A 13,969-nucleotide genomic window follows, 5' to 3' on the forward strand; every position below is an offset into this window, starting at 1 on the left:
TAATTTAAAAATGTCCTAATAATCAAATTTATTTAATGTCCATCACATTTTATTTGGAAAAGAATAAATAGAGCCCGATAAGGGTATAGTTAATAGTTATTCTCCCTAAGTGAGAAATGCTTCCTTAAAAAATGATTTGTATATAAATATATAATTTATTTTTTATTAGTGTATGTACCTTATTAGGTCATTATTTTTGAGAACCATTTTATGTTCATCTCCAGTTGCTAGAATGAATGAATCATTGAACAGTCACCATCGTTTGGCTGTTTCAGAATGCCACATCATAAACATAAGCCTTTTAAATTTTAATTTTATATACAGTAATATGTATTTCAATCTCTTCCCTTGCAATAGTTGTTTCATTGCTAATTTAATTGCAGTTCCCACAGACACCACAACTACAGATTCCCCAAGTTTATCCATCCATCTTCTGAAGGTTTCTTCGGTTGTCAACAATTTTAGTCAATTAAAAATGAAATTGATTGCTATGTTACATCTGCATAAATTATAAATGTGGATGATAGTTTTAAATTCCCTTGAGTAAGTAGCAAGGACTTCACTTGCTTGATTAAATGCCAAGAATGTGTTTAGTGTTGTCATAGACTGACAAACTGCTTTACAACAGGCCTGAATCATTTGTTTATCCATCAAAAAATGTGTGAATGTTTCACTGTTGATCCAGTGCTGCTGGTCCACTTTCAACTGAAAATTTATTTCTGACCTGTGACAAATTCAATCCAGACAGAGTCCTAGCACTGAGAAGGGGAACTAGGAAGAATGGCTTACCCCTAACCAAGAAGCTGTTGGCAAATGATATCCATCGAAAAGTGAAAATCAGTTTTGTACAATAGAGTGACAGTTGGTAAATCAACTGCACTCCAGGGAGAACTTTTACTTAGTAGGACTTGACTAACACAGGTAAGGCATTTTTGTTGTTGTTGTTTACATTTCCCTGCCACTTTAATGTACAACATTCTTATAATACTTTACCATTTATTTATTTATTTTTTTTTACTTTTAAAAAAACTGTTGTTTTAGAGAAAGACAGACTGTATAGTTGGGTGTATACTGAGATGGGGAGGATCTGGAAGGACTTAGAGAAGAGGAAAGGGTATGATCAAAATATATTGTGTATAAAATATTAAAAGGAACAAGAAGAAGATAGACATGTGGCATCATCCTTTTTAATATTATATTTTATTAAAGGTATATTGTAAAGATAATATTTTCATGTTGTTGTTGATTTTGGCACATTTTAATTAACTGGTGGACTATTTTGTATTAAAATGAATTGTTTTTTATTTTTATGTTTCCGTATAGTTTTATATATTTGTGAGTTTATGTTTGATTGTGAGGGCAGGATTCCATGAAACCCAGAAGGGAGTCTTTGATTCCTTAGAGCTCAAATATTAGGGTGGTTTTGAGTACTCAGCAAAAAGCATACTCCTAACTGAGCCCTTTATCCTGATTCTAGGATATGTTCTCTAATTCTTCACTGTGTGGTTTGAAAAAAAAACAAAAAAAAAAACAAAAAACAAAAAACAAGCCAAACAAAACTCAAAACCACTTGTAATCTGGCTTGACAATTATTTTAGAACCATTTATTTTTTTTTTAATGAATGTCTTGCCCATATATATGTATATATACCAAATATATGCCATGCCTACTGCCCATGAGTTCAGAAGAGAATATCAGATTCCTCAGAAGTAGAGTTATAGATGGGTTGGAACTACCTACCATATGTGGGTTAAGAAATCTAAAATGTGGATACTCAACAAGATCAATCAGAGCTATTAACTTTTGAGTAATCTCTAGTTCTTCCAGACTAGGCTTTTGCAAGCATGATGTCAGAGTCCCTGGGTCATATTTGAATTGTCTTAATTGTTCAAGCCAGACAAAATAAATTAAGTTTAACATGGTCCAATTTATTAAGTATGTTTCCTGAACTACACTATTTCATAAATTTTATGAGATTGCATGCATTTCATGAATATGTATATGTACATATTTCATTAAATTTTTGAATAATAACTGAGGACTCTCACTTTGCCTCATACTCCAAACTATATAGTTAAAATAAGTATTCAAGAAAAAGAATATTAAATTGTAACCTGTGGCCATAGATTATGACCTCTATGTTAGTAGTCAACTTAATAACAATTTCACTAGACCATTTAGCCTACAGTTTTTTGTTTTGTTTTGTTTTTTTTTTTTTGACTGGCAGAATGGGACAGCATGAATTAGAAAGTATATTCCCTCATTACAAATATTGAATGCATGTAGTACACAGAGGGTGTTATAAATAGGAAAGAAGGGCTGTAAGTATCTCTTCCATCAGATCTGGAATATTAGTGCAAACATAATCATTACAGTTAGTATATGATTTTGGACACAGGTGCATGCTTGCAAGTGCATATGAATTAGAGTTAATATTTTTAGGCAAACTTTGCAATTTCATTGGTAATTATTTTTCTTCTTATAATTGCCTTTCATATTGTCATTTTTTAGCCTTCAGATGTTTCTATAGGTAAATGATTATGTAGTAGATAAAAGTAAAGTTTCAGATTAAAATACTAGCAACACAGTTTCTCTAAAGCTTTTTTTATTTTTTAGCAACAGTATTACAACAGTTCTTTAGGTAAGACCAGCATTTGAAAGAAGCTTGACACACTGCATACAGATTGAACAAAATTTAACTTTAAATTCTTATTCATTAGAATTAATTTATTTTCTAAAGTAACACAATAATAAATTCCCATCCTCAATATATCTTACCTTTCCATTCACAGTTTTGGTTTTTACATATGAATATTTTACTTAAATTATACATATAATGTTTCTAAATGTGGGGAAGCAGATTCTACCATTCAGCATTTTTCCTCAATAAATTCATGATGTCGTCATCTTTGATTATCACTACTGTATGTGCTGAGACTCTCAGTGCATGCATATGGGTATGTATTAGCACAAACATATTTCAAAATTATTTGTAATGTGTTTATAATTAATGCAACTTATTTATTTTGAAACAGTTTATTCAAAGTATATGGATTTTTTTTTACTTAAATTGCATCATATTTCTGATGTTACTGGTAAATTAAACACAACATCATAAGACCATGAGTGTTTATATTTTCTTCTATAGTCACAATTTCTGACAAAATTACTTTGTTTATGAGAATGCAGCATGTGGTTAGTATTTTACCATGTCAGTATGTTATATAAAACTGACACATCCAAGAAACAATACTCTATCAGAATTACTGTTCCAATTCTTATTTATAATAATGATATTTTAATGATTTATTGGTAATAAAATATTTTCCCATAAAAGTATAATGATAAATTAAGTTAATATATTTAATTCATAATGTTAAATACACATTTTAAAAACCCTAAAAAGGCAGAAACTTGGGTACATTTGCATTTTTATACTTGGATTACATACTGTATTCGTGATGATTTCAGAAAACATAATTGCTTATATGTTCTTAAAATGTTCATACTAAGAACTTTTATGTTATAAATTCTTATATTTTAAGAACTTATATGTTCTTAAAATGTTCATACTAAATTAATTCCCTACACATTACACACATCTCTTTGCAGATAAAAATTGTTTAAAATTCCAATATTTTTACTAATATAGATTAAAATTTACATATTGAAGTGATGTATACATACTTAGGCCAAAAACATATGTACAAAAATTGATTGTTTTGTGATTTTCTTCTTTATTGGAAATGTCTACTGTAATTAATTTCAACTTTATTCATAATTGTAAAATAATTCCATTTTTAGCTTCATGTTAGCACACACAACACAGAAAAAAGTAAGATAAATATAATGAATTACTTTTGTAAGTTTCACTTACATGATTATTGTAAGAGCTTTACCAAGGGTAAAAGTTTATATATAAATGTATTTCCAAGCAGCTTATGATGCCATTTGTAATGTGTGATAGAGGGTAAAATCAGATAAGCTTCAATTTATTCTCCCTTTCTGGAAAACATATTCATGAAAGAGGTTTCTAGGTTTGTAAATGAGAGCCTATATCATTATGTGCAGTCACACTTCTATGTAATAGGAGAGCTTTTTATTATTCTGTTTTCTTGTAATTTAGCAAATGTTTACCATTTCTCAACTTCAACACCCTAACAGTCCCCATGCTCTGGTAGCTGTTGTATTATAATATTTGATAACAAAAAAAAATTTAGAGGAATTTTCTTTCTTTAAAATCTCATCATCACATATTGTCCTCTTTCTGGAAATAGTCACTAGGGTGATATTATATCTCATTTCACTCGGATTTGCATTTTCACATGTTTATTAATGCATGCCATTTACTCTACTGTTGATAATTTGTAGTGTTGTTTCTGTTGAGATTAGAATATTTTATGGTACATAGGTTAAAAACTTGTTAACTAAACAGTTTTTAATTATTTACACCTATTTTGTGGATTTTCTCTTAATATTAATGGTTTATTGGTAAGTAATAATCAAAAATTTTTAAATAGAATTTTGAAGATATTTTGAAATAAAGCTTGCTAAGATGCTCCTATTTTTCTCTTTAGATTTAGAGAAGTTAATATTTATGCTAGGCAGTCATTATCAGCTCATGCCTGTTGCCTTACTTAAGATTACTCAGTTCAGACAGATTTTGTTTTCCAACATATTTTTAATGATTCTTTGGGAATTTCACATCATGTACCCCAATCCTTATATGTCTGTTCACTCAATCTTGTGCCCTCCCCTATAAAACATTTAATTAAAATGAAAACTTAAAATAAAATTTGCTTTATCTGTAGACTCATTGGAGAATCATCAAACTTTCAATGGCCTGCATCTTAATTAGAATGCATTCTCCTCCTGCATCCCCACCCGAATCCATCAATTGTGGAGAGCTAACATCAGCATAACTATCTCACTTTTTTCTTTTTTCTTTTTTCTTTTATTAATGAATCATTTTATTTGTTTACATTTCAAATGTCGTCCCCCTCCCAGTCTTACCTCTTCAATCCCCCACCCCATCCCCATTCCTTGCCTCTAAGAGGGTGCTCTCCCACCCATCCACCCAATCTAGCACTTCCCTCTTCTCTTGGCCTTGAAGCTTCAACAGGTCTAAGCCCTTTCCCTCAAACTGATACCAGATGCGGTAGGCCTGTGCTACACATGTAGCATGATTTTAAGAGTTCTCTTTGAGAATGGAAACAGGCAACCTCAGGAGATAGGAAGTGAGGGGACTCTTTAGAATATACCAGAAACCAGGAAGATAAGAGGTTCTCAGCACTCAAAGAGGGTCCTTAGATGAAATGCCCTACAATGGGGAGAAGGAACTTGTAGAGTCCACCTTCAGTAGAAAGGCAGAGCATCAAGTGAGGGATGGGGTTTCTGGTGACACCACAGGTGATGATCATGTGGCCTCAGGAGGCAGCACAAGCTACACTTAAGATATATTAACTTCTTTAGATCAGATCACTTAGTTGGTTCTCATTAAGAATACATTGATTCGGCACATTACTATCCCACTCTTTTCAAAGTTAAGTATTTTAGATTCCAATGTTCATGAATTTCACCAATTTAGTACATTTTGATAAACTAAATTGATCAAATTCAGAATTTCAACGACCATAATCAAACTTATACCTGTTATTTATTCATCTTATCAAATCTCACTCAAAATAATTACGTGAAATTTAAATGAAAAACAAATTCGTCTGAGACGTTCATTTTGCAGTCAATAAACAGATACACACTGAGTCGAACTATGAGACAAAATATTCAGACCTAAACAGCACATCGGGATCAATATCTCCCAACCCACAGCTCAGGGAGCATCATGGAAGACGAGGTAGAAAGAATGTACAGGCCACAAGACTGGAGAAATGCTATAAAACGCTATCTTCTGGACACATCATGGATACTGCACTGAGCAGCTTATAAAAGCTATGGATACCTCTCTATATGCACTGTAGGAGACACAGACATCTTGTACTCTCATATATGAACTAGAAGAACCTGGAATGTTTAATGCATAGGTCTATTCCTTTAATGAAATGCACGCATATTTCACATATATATGTGTGTGGATATATATATACACACACATATATGTGAAATATATATATCCATACATACACATATATACATACATATAATATATATAGTAAATATAATAGTACAATCTGCTTAGCCTTTACTATGTTACATGCATGTATGTTTTTCAGGGATAACCATTTGTTATTGGATAACCAATTGGTGTGCTCTCCTTGAGGAAGACAATTTATCCTATTTCTTTTATTTCTATGACATTTTTAATGAAATAAGTTAAAATACTCTATCTAACCATTTGTTATATAAATAATAGAACACAGATTAAGATGGTTATATATGTATATAGAAATACACATATATGCACATATATACATATATATTAATAACAGTAATAGTATTAATAATAATAATAACAATAATATAATTGATGAAAAATAGAAACCATGAATTTGAAGGAAAGCACAGCAGAGGCTAGGGTTAAATAGGAGTGAGTGCCTGTAAAGAAGATAAGGAAAAAAGAAATAATTTATATTCTAATCTCAAAAAAATTAATAAAAATACCTTACAGAGATGTTTGTATACATTATACCAAGAGCCTTGCACATACCATAGCAGACTGGCAAAGATTCTAATGAAGCTGGGTCTTGTTCAAGGCTTCAGTGATTTCATGATTTGCATAATGAGTTGTGTCCTCTAAGTTACTGAATCCCCAGTTACCTACTTCCTGGGGATAAATAAAATGGATGCTATCAAAATGAGATATATTTGTCTCTCAGGCACACAAAAATTGTCGAATAAGAAGTGGTCGGAAATAAATTACTAGAGCTTTAAAATCCATACAGCTGTTCCTAATCATCATGTGTCAGAGGCTCTTTGGGGTCTCCTTTCTACATTTAATGGTAATCACTCACAGTTTCTTATCACGTCTAAAAATAAAGAAATTAATGACAGTGGTGAATTTTCCTACAGAACTAAAGTAAGATTATTCAAATAGTTTTAAAGTTGTTTATAAAGATGTTTAGAAAGTGATTCAGGACTTAAGAGGACATGATTAGTGGGTAAAGATCTTGCTTTGCAAACAAGAGTCCTGATCCTAGATCCCCAGAGTCTAAGTTTTACCCAGTGCACTTGTGTGCAGATATTACCCCAGTGCTGTAGACAATAAGACAAAACCATTGCAGAAGCTGTGTGGCAGAAGGTGAATTTCAGGTTCTGCAAGAGATTGTTTAAAAACTAAGGTAGAGAACAATAGATGAAGGGACTTGCATGGACTGCTGGACTCCTCATGATGTGTGAGTGTGCACACATAGTCATAAAATTAGGCACATGGACACACACACACACACCAGACAAAAACAGAAAATCAATTATTCTGATGTTTAGGAAGTATCTTATCTTAAACCTTTTGTTCTTTACTTGATGTTTCTTTGCTTCCAAATAATCATAAAACAATGATGTATCCATTTCATTGCTAAAAGGCATTTGCTCTTTGCATAGAATTTCTAAGATATAAGCATATAGTTCAGAAACTATATGGTGTAGTTATGTTCCAGCTCCATTTAACTTCTGTATTTGTGATTTGTGTTTGAATGTGTTCAGTCTATTTTCATTTTTTGAAAATAAAACATGAAAAGCAGATTCCTGAATTCTGCTTTAGAGATGGGAAATATTCACCATACCTGTGCATAAGCTGAAAATAGCTTCTCACTGACATTGGCATTGTTTAAAAAATTACTTGTACTTTGACATATGTATGTATGTATGTGTGTGTGTGTGTGTGTGTGTGTGTGTGAGTATATACGTGTGTGCTTATTGAAATTAGTTTATTCTTTTTTATTAAAAGAAATACAATTATAAGGCAAACAGGAACATTTCTAGTTTCCTTGAAATCTTTGGTTGCTTCAAATACAATAGGTTAATTATGCCAGACAAAATAGGTAATTCTTATAAGGTTTTAAAATCCACATGATACATTAAAGGATACAAAATGGTGGAATATTAAGTGTGCTTTTATTTTAAATATGGTGAATATTATAAAATTGTTCTGAAAATGTCATTATTCTTGTGCATATTTAATCCTAATTTTTAAAAAAATGCTAGTTCTTTTAATACAGCAGAAATAGTCCTATAAAAAGAGCAAAACACCCAGATACCTGGTGTTTGAACCTGCCTCCTGGCAGAAGTTGTGATCCACTCAGATCCACTCAGGGGAGTGGGGGGGAGAGTATGAGGGACTTTTGGGATAGCATTGGAAATGTAAATGAGGAAAATACCTAATTTTAAAAAAAGAAAGAAAAAAAAAGAGCAAAACACTGGTGTAGATAATAATACTCAGTATTATTTCATAGTTATTTTACTTTTTAAATACTAGTTTTTAGATAGTAAATGTTCTTATCACATGTATGAGTTTTATTTGAAGTTCAATATGGAGCAAAGAAGGCACTTCAGCAAGGCCATACCAGTAATAAAAATGCTTAGTGAACCTAATAGGTCTGACGTCAAACCCTGTATTAAACATGAAAGTTGTAATGTGAATTATAAATGCAGATGGTGTTGAATACAAGTCAGCCATTGCTGTAATGACCATTTGTAAATAAACGCTGTCAAGTATGGATGACCAAAATACTCACTACACTGAGGATATAACAGATGGGTGTTCAGCACAACGGGCTGCACTTTAAGGCTAACTGCTTTAATTTCAATCTTTTTGTCACAGTAAGTGACTTGTGTTTTACTTATAAGCTTTGCCTCTTTATTGGATAAATATAAGGCTTAAGTAATAAATTAATTATATTGTTTTGAAAAGTGCAGCATAAAAGACTTATTTATTAATAAAACCTCTATAGGAACCCTTTGTTTTTTTATTTTTCATTACAATGACTGCTTGCCCATTGTATCACTGGACTTTGAACAGTTCCTGGGATACTTATGCAATGAACCACATGTTTAGCTTAGTGTATTTGTGGCTACAGTAGTTTTTTTTGTTGTTGTTTTGTTTTTGTTTGTTTTTGTTTGTTTGTTTGTTTTGTTTTTGTTTTTTTGTTTTTTGATTTTTGTTTTTGTTTTTTCTAGACAGGGTTTCTCTGTATAGCCCTGGCTGTCCTGGAACTCACTTTGTATACCAGGCTGGCCTTGAACTCAGAAATCTGCCTGCCTCTGCCTCCCGAGTGCTGGGATGGCTACAGTTTTATATTAAAGTAACTTATATGGAAAAAAAAAGTAGGTCTTGCTGTTAGTACTTTTTCCTATTTAAATATATTTTAATAGATTGTAAAATAATAGGCTGTGGTTCATAAAATATAAAACTTGCTTCGTTAAAGTGACAAAAACATCCTTGTCATCCCACAATGTCTTTTAAAGCTTCACATGCAAATCACAGCCTGTTAGCAACCGGGCCACATAATTCCTGAAATAGAGATATGACTAAATTTTCTTTATAGAATAACCATCAAATATACTAGATTACAAAACATCTGCCATTGTCACTTAGAATAAACGTTCTAATAGAATTTTAGGGAAAAAAATCCATATTTCTGTAAGGAATACAAGAGTTTGAAAACTAATTTAAAAGATAAACAGTCCAGCCAAGTAACTGTCAAGATAGAAATCATGAGTGATGCTTTTCACAGAGAAACAAAATGACGCTTCATTACAAACTCTGTTTCCACTCGGGTGACCTTTAGAAGCCTCTTCAATAACCTCAAACTTTGTAAAGAGAATGCAGTATGCAAGCAGAGCCTGGGCCAAACTCTCCCTTTTAAAAATCTCAGGGACTTTGGTGAGATTTTCCATGATGCTGATTATTATTGAATATTTGAATCTAATTACTTCTTTCTTGTCTTGAGATCAGATATACATATGCATATATATATTCATATCCTTTTACATACACATATATGAGTGTGTTTGTGTGTGTGTGTGTGTGTGGGTGTGTGTATGTGGGTGTGTGTTTCAGTATTTGTGTACATGTGTATGTGTTGTGGGTTGGTCAGGTGCTGCAATGTATTCAAATGCTGAATTCTGTATCCCAAGATTTGGTTGCCTTAACATGAGTGAATTCTCAAGTATACCACCTTTTATTGTTCAAACATATTCCCCAGTGTAAATGTATTGGTATAATCAAAATGGCTATATCCAATCACTGAGGATAATAGAGAGAGGTGGTCCTGTTACCTGTCTGGAGGTCACAGGTGGTGACCACAAAAGAAAGAAAAGGTAGGAGGATGGAAGAAGTCAGAGGAAACAGAAGGTCTCTATTATATATGGACTGGAACCATGTGCCTAAGCAAAGTGCACTCTGAGAACAGGACGGTGGTGTAGAAATGCTGGAGGAAGACACAAAGAGCAAGTATTTGGGGAGCACACCTGGAAAATTCGCCTGTCTCGTGATTAGAAAATTATATTAGTGTTAATCCCTCAGTAATTTTGTAAAAGCTAAACCAATAAATTATAGTCTGAGTCTCATTTATTTGCAAGGTAGATGGGGATAGAAATAATTTAATTATATAAACATTCACACAAACACACACACAACACAGTGTAGTTCCAGTAGTAGTCTATGCTATATTTGTAGTAGGAAGATTGATATTTTAATAAAGTTTTAGAAACTATTTTTTTAAAATTGTTCCTTTAAACTCTATTTTTGCTTTTCACTTATATATGTGTATAATCCCTGTCATATATTTATGTACCTAATTATTCATTGATTCATCTTTCTTTTTCAAGACAATGGGTAGTATACCACCAAAATACCTTTCCTAGAAGAAGAATATTGTGTGTGTCTTTGCTGAAATGTGCTTTATAATTCAAGAGTAGTCATACACACTTCTTTCTTTGTGTTTACTTATATTTCAAATCCTTCAGGTTTAACTTTCCTTTTTGCTGTCATGGAGCTAAATAATAAGCTAGAGATTGCTGCTGTGGGACACATAATGTCTGCTGTGCCTTTCAGCATGGAAAGGAAATCACCAGTGCCTAGTTTGAAGTTTGCTTCTGAAATAGATGGGGATCTGCCATCACCTGCCTGATGCAATAGAGGTTAAGCAATCCCTTTTATCTCCGCCAGGCTTGTAGGGGAGCTTTTGTTTAATTGTGATGAAAAAAGATCCCAGGGTAAAAGCAAAATGGGTTCCCTGCAGAATCGAAGCCTCCAAATGGTCATAAAAAATGTATGCGGGTAAACATCATGTATACAGTATTGCTTTAGAGCAGATTACAGGGCTCATGGTGTGTGCCATAGACTCCATGGGGGAATTAGATGGAAAACAGTTTCTACTTCCTTGGAAGTTGTGTCTGGAAAACACACCTAAAACAAATGCTAGAAGTAAACTCTGAGCAGAATTTGAAATCACACTGCTTTAAAGTACAGCACACAGAAAAGAATAAAAAATCAACACAATTTTCCACAGTATATTCATTTTATATAATAAAAACTACTGGGTTTTATAAGCAAAAAATACAGTTTTATTACAATATTTTGCTTATTTAAGACCTTGGTACACAATTTTAAAAGAATTTTGGTTTTAAAAAGTGTGTTTAACCATTATATTAAGCATTTTCAACAAATGGTGCTGGCACAACTGGCTGTTATCATGTAGAAGAATGCGAATTGATCCATTCCTATCTCCTTGTACTAAGGTCAAATCTAAGTGGATTAAGGAACTCCACATAAAACCAGAGACACTGAAACTTATAGAGGAGAAAGTAGGGAAAACCCTTGAAGATATGGGCACAGGGAAAAAAATTCCTGAATAGAACAGCAATGGCTTCTGCTGTAAGATCGAGAATCGATAATGGGACCTCATAAAATTGCAAAGCTTCTGCAAGGCAAAAGACACCGTCGATCAGACAAAAAGACCACCAACAGATTGGGAAAGGATCTTTACCTATCCCAAATCGGATAGGGGACTAATATCCAATATATATAAAGAACTCAAGAAGGTGGACTCCATAAAATCAAATAACCCCATTAAAAAATGGGGCACAGAACTGAACAAAGAATTCTCACCCGAGAAATGCCAAATGGCAGAAAAGCACCTGAAAAAATGTTCAACATCCTTAATCATCAGGGAAATGCAAATCAAAACAACCCTGAGATTCCACCTCACAACAGTCAGAATGGCTAAAATGAAAAATTCAGGTGACAGCAGATGCTGGCGAGGATGTGGAAAAAGAGGAACGCTCCTCCATTTTTGGTGGGATTGCAAGCTTGTACAACCACTCTGGAAATCAGTTTGGAGGTTCCTCAGAAAATTGGACATAATACTACCAAAGGATCCAGCAATACCTCTCCTGGGCATATATCCAGAAGATGGTCCAACCGGTAAGAAGGACACATGCTCCACTATGTTCATAGCAGCCTTATTTATCATAGCCAGAAGCTGGAAAGAACCCAGATGCCCCTCAACAGAGGAATGGATACAGAAAATGTGGTACATTTACACAATGGAGTGCTACTCAGCTATTAAAAGGAATGAATTTATGAAATTCCTAGGCAAATGGATGGACCTGGAGGGCATCATCCTGAGTGAGGTAACACAATCACAAAGGAACTCACACAATATGTACTCACTGATAAGTGGATATTAGCCCAAAAACTTATGATACACAAGATATAAGATACAATTTGTTAAACACATGAAACTCAAGAAGAACAAAGACCAAAGTGTGGACACTGTGCCCCATCTTAGAATTGGGAACTAAACACCCATGGAAAGAGTTACAGAGATAAAGTTTGGAGCTGTGATGAAAGGATGGACCATCTAAAGACTGCCATATCCAGGGATCCATCCCATAATCAGCTTCCAAACGCTGACACCATTGCATACACTAGCAAGATTTTTCTGAAAGGACCCAGATATAGCTGTGTGTTGTGAGACAATTCCAGGACCTACCAAACACAGAAGTGGATGCTCACAGTCAGCTATTGGATGGATCACACAGGGCCTCCAATGGAGGAGCTAGAGAAAGTACCCAAGGAGCTAAAGGGATCTGCAACCCTATAGGTGGAACAACATTATGAACTAACCAGTATCCCAGAGCTCTTCACTCTAGCTGCATATGTATCAAAAGATGGCCTAGTCAGCCATCACTGGAAAGAGAGTCCCATTGGACTTGCAAACTTTATATGCCCCAGTACAGGGGAATGCCAGGGCCAAAAAGTGGGAGTGGGTGGGTAGGGGATTGTGGGGGTGGGTATGGGGGACTTTTGGGATAGCATTGGAAATGTAAATGAAGAAAATACCTAATAAAAAATTAATTCTAAAAAAAAATAATAATAAATATAAGGAAAAAAAGAATACAAAATAATATGGAGAGGCTAGGTATTTGAAATATATTTAGCCATCATAGAAGATTCTTTTCTGTTTAAAATATTGAACAGCACAGAAGATAGTTCTGTATATGTAGAAGAGTAATTTCACTACTGTCACAAAATCTATTTTAGTAGTGTGTGTGTGTGTGTGTGTGTGTGTGTGTGTGTGCTACTAGACATTTAGTCAAGAATTGTTGATGACAATCAAAATCACAACCAACAAGACAGTTTAAATTACACAGGTAAAATTATTCATTAAGGTTCATTTAAAAAAAAAAACCCTTAACATTCATGTATTTTGTCCCATGCTTCTAGAAAGTCCAGTACTTTTAGGTAAAGAAAGAAAGATTGATATAATTTACTGTCAGTGTTACTTCTGATGTCATTTAATTAACATAACCATTATCAAAATGCAATATGTTTATTTTTTTACATAATGTGTTTGAGACTTTATATAAATATTTTGTTCTTCATATCATAATTGCAGATTGACTTGATAATGAACTTATTCAAGTCTCTAAAGAACATTTTAATCATTCTTGAAGTTGAAATATTGGTAAGTTGACATGAAAGAGAATTGAATGAGTCCTTTGTCCACA

This window comes from Mus musculus, chromosome 14 (genome assembly GCF_000001635.26).
Source record: "Mus musculus strain C57BL/6J chromosome 14, GRCm38.p6 C57BL/6J".
Classification (NCBI taxonomy): domain Eukaryota; kingdom Metazoa; phylum Chordata; class Mammalia; order Rodentia; family Muridae; genus Mus; species Mus musculus.